The sequence below is a fragment of the Mesocricetus auratus genome, unplaced genomic scaffold (genome assembly GCF_017639785.1).
Source record: "Mesocricetus auratus isolate SY011 unplaced genomic scaffold, BCM_Maur_2.0 Super-Scaffold_6730, whole genome shotgun sequence".
Taxonomy (NCBI): Eukaryota; Metazoa; Chordata; class Mammalia; order Rodentia; family Cricetidae; genus Mesocricetus; species Mesocricetus auratus.
In genome coordinates, this window is record NW_024429184.1 from 116,222,057 (window position 1) to 116,239,537 (window position 17,481).

The 17,481-nt window shown below is 47.9% G+C and overlaps 1 pseudogene; it reads right to left on the minus strand.

The window, feature by feature from the left end:
* Positions 1–3,341: 3,341 nt before the first annotated feature.
* Positions 3,342–13,632, minus strand: LOC101824862 (annotated as a pseudogene).
* Positions 13,633–17,481: the final 3,849 nt, after the last annotated feature.

Consider the following 17,481-nt stretch of genomic DNA (forward strand, 5'->3'; position numbering starts at 1 on the left):
CACCTCCCCTACACACTGCTCAGACGGGGAGAAAGGCTGAATTTGGTTGAAAACTCAGACCCCAGACGTCTTCGCCAGTTGCAGTTGCTGGCCGTGTCTGTGGGAGCTGGTGCAGTTTGCTTGTGTTCAGGCATCTGTACTGTCCTGGCTTGGGGGTCTGACAGGACACGCCCTCAGCTGCAGCCGCCAAGAGCGCCACCTGTGCACGTTCACTATGTTCCCTTTAAAGGGGCCCTGCCGGCCTCCTGTCACCAACTGATGGGCTGTTGCTTTCTATGAAATCATGATGCTCAGGACAGAACACAGTGAGGTAACCTAGCTACAGAATGAAACAGAGTAGCCCAGGAATAAACCATTAAACTATAAATAATGAATTGCTTATTGAATAGGATGTTTTTACTCTGGAATCAATTGTCAAGGGATGGGTCAGTAGCTTCCCAGTACCAGGTGGGTGGGGTATGGTTAGGGCATAGTTGGGGCATGGGTGGGGCATGGGTGGGATGTGATCAAAAGCACATAGAGGAGGAAAGGGTTTATTTGGCTTATACAGCCACTCCCTAGTGAGCTCTGAAGGAAGGCTTGAGCTGCTTACTGGCTTGCTCCCCATGGCGTGCTCAGCCTGCTTTCTTATAGAACCCAGAGCCACCATCCCAGGGGTAGCACCATTCACAATGAGTACCGCCTCCCCCATCAAACACTAGTTGAGAAAATGCCCTCATTTGGATCTTATGGAGGCATTTCTTAGTTGAGGTTCCCTCCCTGCAAGCAGCTCTAGCTTGTGTCAAGCTGACCTGAAACCAGCCAGCACAGCGGGCTTTGGTTTGTACTGTCTGGGCATTGAAACCTGGAGGCCCTGGGCTTGGAGGTGCTTCTCTACACCCCGGCTTGCGATCCTGCACTGTGAACTTGTCATCTCTGAAGCCAAGCGCTCCGCCTTAGACCAGGCCCTCTGGAGAGCAGAGCAGAGCTTAGGAAGCCGCTGATACAGACCCTGGCTCCTGGACACAACAGTGATCAGCTTGCTGCCAGCGTGTAAGGACTGTCATTATTGCCACCCCGTTCCTTCTCTTTCCTGCACTGTGAGACAGGTGGCTGCAGAGTGAATTTTATAAAAACAAAAACAAACAAACAAAAAAAACCAACAAAGTCACCCTCACAGTGCCAGCCCCACACGGTTCCGAGTGACAGCCTAGTAGCCCTGTGTTCCTTGGGGACAGCGCTGAGCTGTGCTCTTGCATGGTCAGCCCTGTGTCCCTAGAGCCTAGCCAGAGGCCCGGGACACAGTGGGCTCTGGGAGCCTCCCCAGTGGCACCTCACTTCAGTACACAGGGCTTCCTGGCCTCTTCTTTCAGAGCCGTCTTCAGACTCAGAGCCATCAGCTCTGGCACAGCTTCGGTGATGACAAGTCTTCAACTTTATTTTTGGAAACTGGCGGGCATTTGGAGCCTAGATAGCAAAAAAAAAAAAAAAAAAAAAAAAAGGGCCAAAGAGAACATGTCAAATGATGCTGAGACCATTTTTGGTCAAAAGTAGTAGGAGCAGATCAGGCCCCATGAATGGAGGGTCCTGGCAGGAATAAACATAAACACCCAAGTATAATCCCTTGGAACCGGTGACTACACCAGCTGACAGACATGTTTTCCTAACATCAGGGGCCCTCAGCCACTATAGTAAAAAAGATAACCATTTCTTTTTTAAATTAATTTATTTTTCTGTGTGCGGGTGTTTTGCCTGCAAGCTTGGTGCCCTCAGGGGCACTGAATCCCCTGGAACTGGAGTGACAGACAGTTGTGAGTCGCCATAGGTGAGAATTGAACCAGGGTCCTCTGGAAGAGTGGCCAGTGATCTAACCAATAGAGCTATCTCTCCAGTCCCTTAATCATTTTCTTTTAAATAAGAAAAGAAGGCCGGGCATTGGTGGCTCACGCCTTTAATCCCAGCACTCGGGAGGCAGAGACAGGCGGATCTCTGTGAGTTCGAGACCAGCCTGGTCTACAATAGCTAGTTCCAGGACAGCTTCCAAAGCCACAGAGCTGCCTCGAAAAAACCAAAAAAAAAAAAAATAATAATAATAATAATGATTAAGTGTTGTGTATGATGTGCAGGGTTTTATGTGAATAGCTGTGGGCTCCCAGATGACAGAAAAGGCCTCTTTGGGTAAAACTGTGGGACAGATTTACATTTTGCCTATTTTTGTAGGATAATCTATTAAATTATTAACAGCAACAACACAGGAAAAGCAGGAGGAAGCAGCAGCATTCCTTTCCTGTATAATAAATATTTAACCTGAGTTTTCACTTAAAAAAAAAAAAAAAAGAAAAGCAGTAAGCCATAAAAGGATTAGCAGAGGTTCATTATCCCATTGGGCCTATTAGCAGATGTAGGGCTGCTCCCCAGCCTGGCAAGGAGGTACATTTTGTACCCCCCAAATTATATAGGCTAGAGGTTGATAAAAACATATACCCTAACCTAAACCCTCAAGGATAATTTGCAATACTTCCTTTTACAATATTACAATAATTCTAGAAATTGAATTTCCAAAGGAATTCCTCCATATTACCCAGTGTCAGTCTCCTCATATGCCTGCTTACCATTCAACCCCCACCCCCATGCCAACAGAGATGAAGAAGCCTGTGCACTGAGGAGGAGTGACAGCCATTTGTCTGTGGTATCCCTAGAGTCTGTCCTCCACCTTTAGAAAAGGGCTCACAGGGGCCTTTCTGCCTCCCTTCTCAAGTGAAGCTCCAATCAGAGTTGGAGAATGTGAAAGGAGGGGCGCCCTTCCCCCCATCACTGTGACCACTGTGTCCTATTCCCCAAACTATACAACTTGGAACAAGGAAGGGAAAGGGAACCAGAGGGGTCACGGGGACATGTTCTGGGAAGCAGCCTGGACTCAAGCCAGAGAAGAAGGAATTCAGATGCCACTGGCCTCTTCCCTCACAGGTCACTGGGTGAAGGGACTGAAGAGACAAGTCCTGTGCTGACGGGCGTTCCTGAAGGTCCTGAGACCGCTCGGTCCCTTCTCCACTCCCAGACAGCCTGACATGTGAGCCAATAATGTTGCCTCAAGTCATAGTGTATAATGGCTTTATTCTATCTTATAACCAGACTGCCTGTTTAAGGTGGGTGTGGTGACAAACACTTGTCATCCTAGCACTTGGGAAGCTGAGGCAGGTGGATTGCAAGTTTGAGCCAGTCTGGTCTGGATTATATAATGAGATACTGTCACACACACACACACACGCGCACACACACACACACACACTCACACACACACACACCCTCAGAAGATTTTTTTTATTTAATGAAGTTTTATTTTTCCAGCTGATCGAACCTGCTTATGCATCTTCACTGGCAGCTGGGGCATCTCCAACCTTTGTGTTTCTGGTGTAAATCACTTGAGCTCTGTGCTTTGAAACCAGCTTGATAAGTCCTTTACTAAGCAGCTCCTGAAGGGCTGCCCTGGCCAAGGAACCTCGAATCTTCAGTCTCTCGGAGACCACACCTGGGCACTTCCTTACAGAGCTTGTCATGTGTAGCTTTGTCAAACAGGACTCGATTGCTGAGCTTGTCCCGGACTTTGCCTTTGGGCCACTTCTTTTTGGCCTCGCCACCAGACTTATTTACTGGGTCTTTGTCTTTCTTGGCCAACTTACCGCCATCTTTCTTCTTGTCATCCTCAGGCGGCATGATGAAGCTCAGAGAGAGGCGACGACCACTGCAGCCTCCACTAAGATGTGGGGGAAGGGGAGGAAACACAGCTCGCTAACAATCCCAGAAACCTCAGTGCCCCTCAGAAGATCTTAACTGACGTGCTTATGTGGGAGGTCTACTGAGGCTTGGTCCCAAAAGCTCTTCAGAGGAACCTGACCTCAGCCAATGAGCATCTGAAGTAAGCCTGGGCAGTTCTATCCGGATCACACAGCCTGCGTCCTCTCACTGCCTTTCTCTTGGGGAAGAAGGGTTAAGAGATGGGAAATCCTGAAATGGGTATCAAATAACGCTCATCTCCCCAGTCTTTCTACCAAGGGCCTATACCTTCTGTTGTGAGACTTTACTAGCCCAGCCTCACAGTGCCAAGCTGCCTCACAATTCTAAGAAAGCACAGAATCTTCTCTGGTTGGGAATTTCAGGGCACCCTGGAGACATGCCTGGGTGAGTAAGTAAAGAGCCAGGGACAGATGTGGCTTAAAGATTTGCTCGTCACACTCTGAAACCTTCTACTGAGGCAGGTCATGACAGCTGGACTGTCTGCAGAGGCCCTGAATTGAGAGCTATTTTCATCCTCTCCAACCCCTCCCCCAGCACACACACACACACACACACACACATACAGACACACACACACACAGACATACACACAGACACACACACACACAGACACACCACACACAGACACACACATACACAGACACACACACAGACACACACACACAGACACACACACACAGACACACACACACACGCATACAGACATACACACACACATACAGACATACACACAGACACACACACAGACACAGATACATACACAGACACACACACAGACACACACATACAGACATACACACAGACACACACACAGACACACACACAGACACACACACAGACACAGACACACACAGACACACACAGACACACACACAGACACACACAGACACACACACAGACACACACACACACAGACACACCACACACAGACACACACACAGACACAGACACACACATACGGACATACACACAGACACACACAGACACACAGACACACACAGACACACAGACACACACATACAGACATACACACAGACACACACAGACACACACATACGGACATACACACAGACACACACACACACAGACACACACATACAGACATACACACAGACACACACATACAGACATACACACAGACACACACACACACACACAGACACACACATACAGACATACACACAGACACACACAGACACACACATACAGACATACACACAGACACACACAGACACACACACAGACACACACATACAGACATACACACAGACACACACACAGACACACACACACAGACACACACACAGACATACACACAGACACACACAGACACACACACACAGACACACACATACAGACACACACACAGACACACACACACAGACACACACACAGACACACACACACATACAGACATACACACACAGACACACACAGACACAGACACACACATACAGACATACACACAGACACACACACAGACACACACACACAGACACACACACACACAGACACACACATACAGACATACACACAGACACACACATACAGACATACACACAGACACACACACAGACACACACACACACAGACACACACATACAGACATACACACAGACACAGACACACACATACAGACATACACACAGACACACACACACAGACACACACATATAGACATACACACAGACACACACACAGACACACACACAGACACACACAGACACACACACACACACACATCATCTTGATCCTTGTATGGCACAGGAAATACATGAACTCATCCACAGATTGGCTTCTCCACGTGAAGAATCATCTGAAAAGACACTTTAACCCTGCCATAGTGACAGGATACAATTATTCATCTATCAGACTGACAAAGATGGAAACACCTGGAAATGACCAACCCTGGTGAACACACTTGGATCTGTCTTCTGTAAGCAAGCACATATGGCTATAGCTTTATAGAAGGCAGTGGCTGCCTGGTTTTCAACATGCATGCCTTAGTGCCAACAAGTCGCTTTGAGGAATTAACCTACAAAGCAGCTCCCATCTGGTTATAGGGGTACGTGAAGAGCAAGGCCAGCCACCATACACATACGTTTATGTATTTGTGGCATCAGGCATTCACCCCTCCTAGCTCCCACACATAAGCTGTCTCTCCTATCAAGAGACAGAGCTTGAATCCCAATCCTCAATAAGAAAAACATATACGGAAGGACTCCCCCCATCAGGTCTCTGTTAGTTCAAGGCCACCATGGCCTGCACGAATGTATGTGCACCACAAATATGCCTAGTACCTGCGACAGTCAGAAGAGAACATCAGATCCCTAGAGCAGGAGTTACAGAGGGCTATGTGCTGACATGTGAGCCCCAGACCCTAACCCAGGTCCTCTGCAAGAACAGCAAATGCTCTTAACTGGTGAACTCTCTCTCCGGCTTCCACATGTGAATTGCACACAGCTAATCATTAAAAGTAAAGAGGAAAACGTCACTCCTGAGCACCAACTCCAAACTCAACCACAGAGATATTTGCATTCCCCCACCCCCATCCTGGGTTTCCAAGACAGGATTTCTCTGTGTAACAGCTCTGGCTGTCCTGGACAGAGGTCCGCTTATCTCCTCCTCCCAAATGCCGGGACTAAAGGCATACACCACCACCACCTGGCTGATATTTGCATTCTCTTACTTACTGCTTGTAACACAAAAAATAAAAGACCCAGAGACAGATATTAGGGTTCAAGCTTCAGGCTGAAGATCAGAAAAGCAAAGCAGCCAGGCACTAGCTCTCACTTTACCTCAGACTGAAAGGCGATCAGGCTCCACACACCTGACTGCTGCCTCTCCTAGCGTGGCTGCAGAATCCTGAGACTTCAATGTCTTCCTATCCTCAATGTGGCTGGAGAATGAATGCCAGCTTTGAGACCCTGTTCCCATCTTAAATAACTCCCTATTTTTGGCACGAGCTCTGCTACTCTTCACTCTTGTGTAGGCCATGGTGGCCTTGAACTAACAGAGATCTGATGTGGGAAATCCTTCTGTATATATGTTTTTTTAATTGGTTGATGAATAAAACACTGTTGACCAATAAGGCAGGAAGATAGGTGGGACTAGGAGACAAGGAGACTTCTGGGAGAGGTAGGCACAGGGAGCCTGCCAGAAGAGTCACCATGTAGACCACCAAAGGAGTAACAGGTCCAGACTCTTCTCCAGTCAGATAAGACCACATGGAAATACTTAGATTAATAGAAAAGGGTTAATAATTAAGACAGAGCTAGTCAATAAGAAGCTCAAGCCACCAGTCAACAATTTCATAACTAACATAGTGTCCTTGTGTTCACTTGGGGCTGAAGGGTAGCAACACAGAAAACTTTCAGCAACAGAGATCCATCCACATCTTAATCCTGAGCCTGGGATTAAAGGTGTGTATCACCGCTTCAGGATCTCTATAGCTTGAGGCTGACTTTGCTTTCTGAATCCTCAGGCAAGCCTTAATAAAACATAAATAATATATCACCACAACCGCTTTCCTTAGTCACTATTGCAAGGAAATTAAACCAACAGATTAATGGATAATGAAGATCTGGTACATATATGAAATGGAATGCTATTCAGCTCTAAAGGAAAATAAGACCACAAAATTTGCAGGGAAATGATTGACTTAAAATGCTTAATATTTACGGAGGTGGTGGCACACGCCTTTAGTCCCAGCACTAGGGAGGCTGAGGAAAGCAGATCTCTATGAGTTCCAGGCCAGCCTGGTCTACAGAGTGAGTTCTAGGACAGTCAAAGCTGCACAGAGAAACCCTGTCTCAAAACAAACAAACAAACAAACAAACAAACAAAAACCCCCAAAAACAAAAGAATGAATAACATTGAGTGAGGTTACACAATTTCAGAAGAGCTCTGACTGTTTTCTTCCATATGTAGATCCTAGGCTATAATTGATATATAAACAAATGTACTCGTGGGTACAGTACAAGTACAAAAGAGAACAGGAAAGCATAAACATGAGTTGACTAGGAAGGATGAAATCCAGGTAAGGGATGCATGCATCATCGAAGAGGACACACAACTCGTTGTTTTTCTGATTCTAACTTTGTCATTGATTTTACATTTCAGTGTGTGTGTGTGTGTGTGTGTGTGTGTGTGTGTGTGTATGTGTGTGTTGGATAAGTACATAAAAATATAATTGATACTGAAAGCAAAAATCCAGAGTGAAGAATCCCCACAGCTTCAGAATGGTTCTAACTGTACAGACGTTTATTTGCTTGGCTAATTTTGCTGGGTTTTTTATTTGCAATTAAAAAAAAAACAAACTATTTTTTTGTTTTGTTTTGTTTTTTGAGATAGGGTTTCTCTGTGTAACCCTGGCTGTCCTGGAACTCTCTCTGTGTAGACCAGTCTGACTTTGAACACACAGAGATCCCATTGCCTCTGCCTCCGGACTGCTGGAATTAAAGGAGTGCTCCACCAATGCTTGATGAACAAACTATTTTTAGATTTATTTATTTATTTATTTGTGTGTAAGTATTTTGCCTGCATGTGTGTGCGTGCTTCCCATGTGTGCGTGGTACTCCTGGATGTCAGAAGAGGGTGTCAGAGTTCCTGGAATTGGAATGATGGAAGGTTGTGAGCCACCATGTGGGTGCTAGCAGTTGAACCCAGATCCTCTCAAAGATCAACAAGTACTTTAAACCTCTGAGTCATCGCTCTAGTCCACAAATTCTTTACACACACATCTGGCCCATATTTTGACAACAGCCCCACTCTGTTTCTGAATTTTATAATCTAATGAAAGATGGAGGCTGGAGCTTAAGTCTTTTCACTCTGGAATCTGACTTCCTGCGAGCACAGAACAGGTGGGTTTATGCAAGCCCTTCACTAATGGCCCTTTGATAAACCCTGAAATCCATGGACTGTTTCTAGTTTTCACAACAACCTAGCCAATGGGCGGTATTTTTTTTTCCTAGTTTAGAAATGTAACCATTTAGGTTCAGAATGGATTGATAATTTTTCAAGCGTCACACGTCTGAGTAGTGGAAGCAGTGTTTGAATGTAGCTGGTCAACCTCAATGCCCTTTCCCCCCAGTAAGGTGGCCTGCCCCTGTCACCTAGCAGAATGCACTCAGGCAGTACCTTGGTCAGCCCAGGGTTCCATGAGTACTAGTCTGCACGCAGGTGCAAAGGACCCCTTTAAAAGAGACCCCTGCCCACTTCTGCTCTCTTTCCCTCTCTTTCCTGCTGTTCCCCCGGGGCAAACAGGACTTCTCTTGTTTCCCTCTTGAAAGGTTCAGGCATTACTCTGTTGTTTTGGAGGTTGTCCTGGAACTCGATCTGTAGATCAGACTGGCCTCAAACTCACAGAGATCAGCCTGCCTCTGCCTCCCAAGTGCTGGGATTAAAGGCGTGCACCACCAATGCCTGGTCACTTTTTTTTTTTTTTTAGTTTCTACTCTTAAGCAAAATAACACCACCTCTTCTCTTCTGTCCTCTCGATGTCTCTGTGTCTCCTTACCTCTGTTCTCCTTCCTTCCCCTCCCTCCCCTTTCTAATAGAAGTTTCTCACTTAAGCTCTGTCTGCCTGGCGTGTTTGTCCCTCCAGTCACCCTCGCCAGTGGTGGAATCTGCCAAGGTTCCAGTCTCGAATTGGGGAGGGGATTAGTACACATACTAAGAAGGGCTGAGGGCAGTGCCCCTGACCAGGTGTGCTGCCACAGAAAAAGACAGCATCCTGGCTCATTCGGCCATCGAGCAAACCTCGGGACTGGGTGTTGTTCGTGCTGGGTCTCCAGCCCCTTAGGAAGAAAATCCCTGCCCCCTTGGAGCTCATGATATAAGCCAGGGGCCAAATATGAAACAAATAACAACCACGTGATGTGAGAGCCGAGATGAAGGCTAAGAAGGGGTACAGGAGGCTGGGGTGTGGCTCAATTGGGGGGTGCTTACTACCCAGCATGCACAGAACACTGGGTATGTTAACCAGGAGTGGTGGCACATGCCTGTAACCCCTGGACTTGGGAGGCAGAGACAGGAAGATCAGAAGTTCAGGGTCATCCTCTGCCAGGGCCACATGAGACCCTCTCTCCAAATAATTGAAAAAGGAAGCCTGGAGAGACAGCTCAGTGGCTGTTAGCCCAGAAGCTGCTCTTTTAGAAGGCTGGGGTTCAGTTCCCACTTGTGCGGCTCACAGCTGTGTGCATCTCCAGCCCCTAGTGTCTGTGGGCACCAGGAATGGAAGTGTCGAGCAGATGTGCAGGCAAGACATGCATACACCCTTGTCTGCAGTTGTCTCCATGAGTCAGCTTCAGGAGACACTTGTGCTGAGTGGACACAGTCATTTGTACGACACGCTTGGAGTTGAGTGCACAGTGAATACCAATAATTGGGGATGGTGTGCTAATCCCTGTCTGCACAGGCTGTAATAAAAGATTTTTAAAGGGTACCCAACAAACACATGTTAGCTGGATGTGACTAAGAGAACACCATTTGGGCCAGAGCAATCAAGAGGACTTCCTAGGGGACATCTCAGGAGCCTCACTGGAAGCTGGTACAAGTCCTCGCCCTGCCCTGAAGGCTCTGCAGTGTCCCCACACCAGACAGAGGTACTGCCATGCTCCTGCTAATGCAGTTAGCTGGGTTTTATCTCTGAGAGGAGCAGGCCTTGATGCCTGGCCGGTTGGGCTGACCACAGGGAAAGCAGCCCAACAAGCCTGTTGCTGCCCCCAGCAGGAGGGTGGATGGTGGCCCCGGCTTCATAGGAAAGCCACAGAGTGAGTTATTTGTTACAGGGTGAGGAGGAAGCTGTAAGTGGTCCTCTGTCCTCCATTAACAGCAGGCTGGAGTCAGGCTGGAGCCGCAGGCTTCCCAGTCAGCCTTGTTTTTAAACACACATGGCCAGCCCAGGCCTTTTAACCTGAAACACCCCAGGGTTCCCACAGGAAGAAAACAGTAGTCTTTGGTCTGCAAACCCCACAGCTGGGGTGTAGCTTAGGGCATTTCTTTTCAGCTCAGTAACAAAAGATAAGTATTGTGATTTTTTTAAAAAAAGGAATTATACTTTTAAAATGGATTATTCCAAGTCAGAGACTCTGGCTACTTATAATTCGGTTTACTCTGTATTCATTGTACAGACACAAAGCTAAGAGCATATAAAAATAGATTACTCTTGTCTGCAGAGAAATACAAATTATTTGTTTCTACCCCATGCCCCTTTGGAGTATTTTTCCTCTCCTCCCCAAGGCATTTTTACCACTAAAAATCACCCAAAGGTATCTGAAGGTTAGAGCCATAGCAGCTGGTCTTTGAAGATGTGCACCTACAATACAGGTGTGCTTGTCCTGGGTCACACTGATCTGTGGGGTTTTAGCAGTTCTCAGTCTATGATCGATTTGATTCCACTTAGAACAAGAGAACAACTGCCAGGGGAGTGCTGGGCCGGAAGTCAGAACGCTGAGACCAGTTTCCTACCACTGGGACTTGAAGGCCTTTGAGAAGGCACCTGGAGTGGCTCTCTGACTCTCCTCTCTGACAGGGATGGCCCAGGAGGAGCTGCCACCTTAAATGTACTCTCAGACAAGTGCATGATGGTAACATCCTCTTTAGGGATCCGGGTCCAAGCCCAAGGAGCATCTAGAGTCACCAGGGATCTGCAGGGCCTTGTCAATTACCAGGGACGGCAGGACTAAGAGGCTAGTTGAGACGGATTCATGTCCCTCAAACCTTAGAGAAAAGGAAACACAGGTCCTCTGAGGGGGTTGTTGTTCCCAGAGTCTTTAAGTGCCTTACCAAATAGGAGTTCTAAGCAACTGTCTCCCGCCTTCCCCACTTTCTAAGAACCCTTCCAAACCCTGAAGAAAGGTTGAGGCTGTTGAAGACACTCAACAGCAGTTAGTCAGGCTCAGTGGGGACTGGCCAGGGTCTAAACTTGAGCCTGATTACGAATAGACAGTCCCAACCCTACACACAGTCCACATGCATAAACTGGGGGGAAAAGTCAAATATGAAACAAGGAAGAGAGATAAAGTTTTATTTATGCACACAAACTTTCATACTCTTCTAGTTAGTATGAGAACCAAAGTAATATATATATATTTTTTTGTTTGTTTTGTTTTTCGAGACAGAGTTTCTCTGTGGCTTTGGAGACTGTCCTGGAACTAGCTCTGTAGACCAGGCTGGCCTCGAACTCACAGAGATCCGCCTGCCTCTGCCTCCCAAGTGCTGGGATTAAAGGCGTGTGCCACCAACGCCCGGCCCAAAGTAATATATTTTTAAAGGATTTATTTATGAATGTCTGCACGACAGAAGAGGGCACCAGATCTCATTATAGATGGCTGTGAGCCACCATGTGGTTGCTGGAAATTGAACTCAGAACCTCTGGAAGAGCAGTTAATGCTCTTAAGATCTGAGCCATCTCTCCAGCTCCCCAAAGTTGCAAAGTTTTGATTACTAAGCCTAAGGAGTGCATAAAACAAAAATATCTCTGATCTGCAAGACTATTGCTCTTGGACAGACAGTTCCTGAAATGCTGGAGGCTATTGCTCATGGGAGATAACAAGACACACGCTCTCACTCCCCTAAGCAAGTGTTTGACACATCTGCACCAGATGTGCTTGATCACCTATGGCCCGATACACGTTTGCCTCTCACTGGATGTAGCTGGAGTTACATCAGGATGTATGCTTGTCCCTGATTGGACTTGATGGGAAATGCAATGAATTATGAGATTTTCCTTCTTAAGAATCTACAAACTGTGACTCAAGGCTATTTCCCAGGAACCTGGGTAAGGACCTGGCTAGAGCCCATCCATCTGGCCAGTGTTTAATTAAAGCTTGCTTCAAATTTGGCTTTAAACTGTGGTAGCGGTCTTATTCTCAATCCATGGGATTAACAGAAGAAAGCCAGGGGTGGTGAGTTTTAATTAGAATGGAGGGAACTAAGAGCCTTCCAAGGCCAAAGCACCAAGTGGCTTAACTCTTACCACTCCAGGGTTGGGCCTTGCTGCCCGAGAAAACACAGGAGGGAGGTATATATTTAATTACATTTAATTTTAGAAGTTGTATGCATTCGTGGTGTTTATATGTGAGCGTGTGGAAGTCCGAAGAGTACATGTCTACCTCTACTCTTCTCCACTTTGATTTCTGAGAGTGAGGCTCAGCCGTTTGAACCACACAGGCTGTCTAACAATGCCTGTACCTGTCTTGCAGTGTTAGAGTTACAGGCACTCGTGACATCGGCCACGCTGGGGATTTGTACTCAAGTCTCTTGCTTTCATACAAATGTTCTTACCCCCAAGCCATCACTTCAGCAACACATGGAAGGAGTTTCTAAGCCTTATTAACTGAAGAATCATTAATAAAGTGATGGGAAGGAGACCGGAGATAAGGGAAGAGGAAAACAGGGAAGGCAAGGGGAGGCAGGGGTGAGGCCATGACTTTCAAAGGCTAGCAGGGATGGGTTCCACTCCTAGCCCTCTGGATTAACAGCTGTGTGGCTGTGTAACTGTGACCCTCTAATCTCACTTTCCTAGTCTGTGGAAGGAGATACTGCGGCCTGGACAAGGCGTTGTCAAGATTAAAAGACAAAAGAAATAATGCATGAGAGGGGATGATTTTCTCCACCCACAAGCTTCCAGAAGTTACGGCCACTCCCTGGCGCTGTTAAATTGCTTCATTCTTACCTGGTCTCCTCCTTAACATGTCTGAGGCAGTCATTTCCCCCAGGGAAACAGGCAATCAGCTTTCCCTGTCCACACTGATTCAGAGTGTGCGGTGGTGAGCGGAAGTGGTCACTGCCTTTCCCACCTGACCCACCCCACCATGTCAGCTGAGAGCGAAAGGCAGGGCCCTCGATGGGAGAGCTCAGCCACTGTCCTCTAGGGAAATGAGGACCTCCTGTGACCAGCACCCCCCACTTTCTCCCTGCCCAACCCTCCTCTGAACAGCGGTTGACTCTATCATAACTTGCTGCCAAGATAGTTCAGTAACACAGGAACAGGAAGCCACCAAGTCTGAGTGAGAAGGACAAGCAGGAAAAATAAACAAACAGGCTTAATTTTTTTCTAAAACAAAAGTCAGTCATTTTTGGAGACAGTTGTCATTGCTCTGAAAGTGCTGTTCAAATCTCATTTAAACAGCTAGTGCACAGCACCGTGGCAGAGCATAGCAGGTAAGTAATAAACAACTGTTTAGGGACAGATGTGACCAAGTACACCCAGTGGCGAGTCTCAGCACTTACACTAGGATGAAAGAGACTCAAATGAATCGTTGTCCCCGCCGCAAAGTTTCCAGGTATCGGATCCCAAAAAGGCAGTTTAATAGGGACCTCCAAAAACATTTCAATCTTACAGAATTCACTTAGAAAAGAAGTTTTTGTCCTCCCTTCCCTCTTCGTTTATCTACACATTCTCACTAAGTCAGTGGCCTCAGCACCGGACACACAGCAGGCTGTAATAAATGAGTGTAGAATAAAAGGTGATCAATAACTGCATTTACGGATGCCAAGAGCCACACTGTTTACTGATGCAACTGTCTGAAGGAGACTGCGGTGCCCGGAGCCAGGCAGCCGTGTATGTTTCCCTCCACCAGCTGCTTGCTCCAGATAGTATCTTCCTAAATGGGATCATAAGAGCAGACCTGGCCTGGGATCCCGGTGTGTGGTCACTCCAGGGACCTTGTAGTGACAGGGCCAATAATGGACGCTCAGCGTTTACATGGCAGACACCGTGCTGGCTGACTCATATCTGATCCAGCTGGACTCCAACACCTGGGCCCCAGCACATCACCTGTGCCTCTGGAGTAGTATGAAGGACAGCCTAGTTACAGTCTTTAGTGTCACGGTCTTATAATGTGGGTACAAAAAACATGGCGGACGACAGACCGGAAACAAAGTGCTTGAAGTCACACGGCCACTCCACTCCAGAGGGCTTGCTGCCACTGTGCTGCCTGTCCAGCCCCGCCCCACCTACAGCATCTGCTGGGCCTCTTCCTTGGGCCTCTTGTACAGGCCTCTTTGTCCTTCACAGTGTAGTTAAAGGCTGTTCCTTTCTGGACTCTTCTACAGTCCTTCCCGGGCCTAGGGTAGAATCATCTCTCACTTTCTAGCCCCTGTAGTTCAGACACCAGACCAAAGCTGATCACACTCATAGGCAGGAATCAGGACTTGTCATGGTCATTCAGCACCTTGCAGAGTGACTAGGCTGACACTTGACAGAACCTGTAATTAGATGCCTATGGCTCCCAGCAAAGACGAGAAAGTAAGCCCTCTGTCGTCCCAATTTACAGTCGTGCTGGCCCTGTTTTGCTCCTCGGGAAGCATCTGATGGTTAGGATGGGATGGAAACAGAAGGAAAAGAATCAGGGAAGATTCCGACAGCCCTGAGCAGGAAGGTACCCAAGCAATTCAAAGTCATCAGTCCTGGGTGGGCATGGCCCTCACTCCACAGACAGGCCAAGCAGCACCGTCTCAGCCCAAATAACATTCCTGTTTTGGCCCCTCACTCTCATTGACTTCTTTCCCTGTGTCCCTGAGAGGTCACCACAGACAGTAAAATCTCTCTCTCAAGAGAGCCAGGAGGCCAGGCATTGGTGGTTCATGCCTTTAATCCCAGCACTCGGGAGGCAGAGGCAGGCGGATCTCTGTGAATTGGAGTCTAGCCTGGTCTACCGAGTGAGTTCCAGGACAGCCTCCAAAATAATACAGAGAAACCTTGTCTGGAAAAACCAAGGAAGAGAGAGAGAGAGAGAGAGAGAGAGACAGAGACAGAGACAGAGACAGACAGAGAGAGACAGAGAGAGAGACAGGAGAAGGCCCTTGACTCCCAGCCCCACAGGCTTCTGGCATGGGGACAGGTCATTTCCCCAGCAGGCCCAGCTGCGTCTGTCTTCTCATCTCTCAACAGAGGGTTTGAGCAAAACGAGGAGCTAGATGAAGGGTAAATTTTATTACTGAAATGGGACACAACTGCCCTGGCTTCTTGGACTAAGGCAGGTGCCAGAGTCGCCCTGGCTGGCAGAGTGATGGTCTTGCTTATCCAGTGACAGAACAGACAAAAGGCTTCCCAGGTTCCAAGATATTTCTGTCTCACGTGTGCCTACAGGCAGGGGTGGCTGTCATTTATTGTTCAGACAGAGATCCTTGTCAAATGAAAGCAGTTCCAGGCATACCTGGGCCTGCCCCGGGCCAACTAGGAAGTCTGGCCCTTGCACCTGTGGAGCTGAGGACAGAGGACCTGCTCCAAAAGTCAAGATTGTGTAGAGCTGAGATTCATACCAGGGGCTGCTGTTCAAACTTTCCCAGAAGAAACAGTCGCTTCTCTCAGAGTTGGCAGCCTGCTTCCCTGAGTCAACACTAAGAGATGCGTGATGTCATGACATTGGGTGAGTTTTGCCTGACATCCTCCGCTCTCTGCCTTGGGCAGTCTGCACAAGGCACACGCTAAGGGACGCTCTCTGGGTAAAGCGGCTGAACCCCAGTCTGCAGAGTGACTCTAACAGCTCCTGAGAGGCTTTTAACTGCCTCTCCTGCTTCACTGAGCATCAGGTGTCTTGCCAGTGGCCCCTGATCTCTGGGGTAGAGGCCCTCTGCATAGCATCCTTTAGGGAGATGGGATAGAGGATGAAGGGTAAAGACCATGCTTCTCCCAGACTTCCTACTCCCCTTCCTCCCTCCCTTCTGCCTCTACTGGGGGAGGGGTGTTCCTCAGGCCAGCTCGTGGGTTCAGGGCAGCAGGACTCAGGTCCAGCCTGCCTCCACCTGGCATTGAGTGAACTGAGTAGATTGCACCCCTGTGTTGATTGTTGTCCTGGGGTGATGGTTCAGAAATCTACTGTGTCATTTCTGCATCTCCTTGTGACCAGGGATAAATGGCCACTGGTGACCAAAAGTCTTTTACCTTGCAGGCTACTGTAGAGGACGGAGAGGGGTGGAGATAGATACTTCTTTGATTTTTCAGCTTCACCAAATCTATGTAGCCCAATTTTTGGGGGGGAGGGGGTTTCAAGGCAAGGTTTCTCTGGAGCTTCAGAGCCTGTCCTGGAACTCAATCTGTAGAAGACCAGGCTGGCCTCCAACTCACAGGCATCTGCCTGCCTCTGCCTCCCGAGTGCTGGAATCAAAGGCATGTGCCACCTCAGCCCGGCTCCCAAGACCTTTTTAAAAAGAATTATTGGAGGAGTATATGCACATGAGGCCTGAAGCCAGTTCCCCTCTGCTTTGTTTTCTGAGACAGGGTCTTTCCCTTAACTTGAAGCTCACAGGCTTCAAATGCATCAGCATTTACACGGGCACTGGGGATCCGAACTCAGGTCCTCATGCTTGCATCTCAAGCTTTACTCACCATGCTGTAGTCCCAGGAGCTAAGTCCTTTTTAAACATAAGGACATTAATCTTAAACCAAAAATAAACAGTCTGGGAAATAAGTGATTTTATGGCACAGGGAAGAGACACATTGAAAACTTGTGCATGTGGGGACTTTAAGCATGACAAAAAACAAACAGCACAAGCCTTTAGCCCTTCACTTCCTGGGATCACCCCACAATAGGGGACCAGGTGTGGGGGTCAGAGTCGGGCACCTCAGGAGAGAGAGAGGGAGTAGGATGAGGTTGGGGGCCTCCTGCTCTTTCCTTTGCAATCTTCTTAGGCTGGTCCCTCCATCCGGAGCCACAGGAGCCACGGGACCAGCCAGACACCATCTCCACACAGATCCCT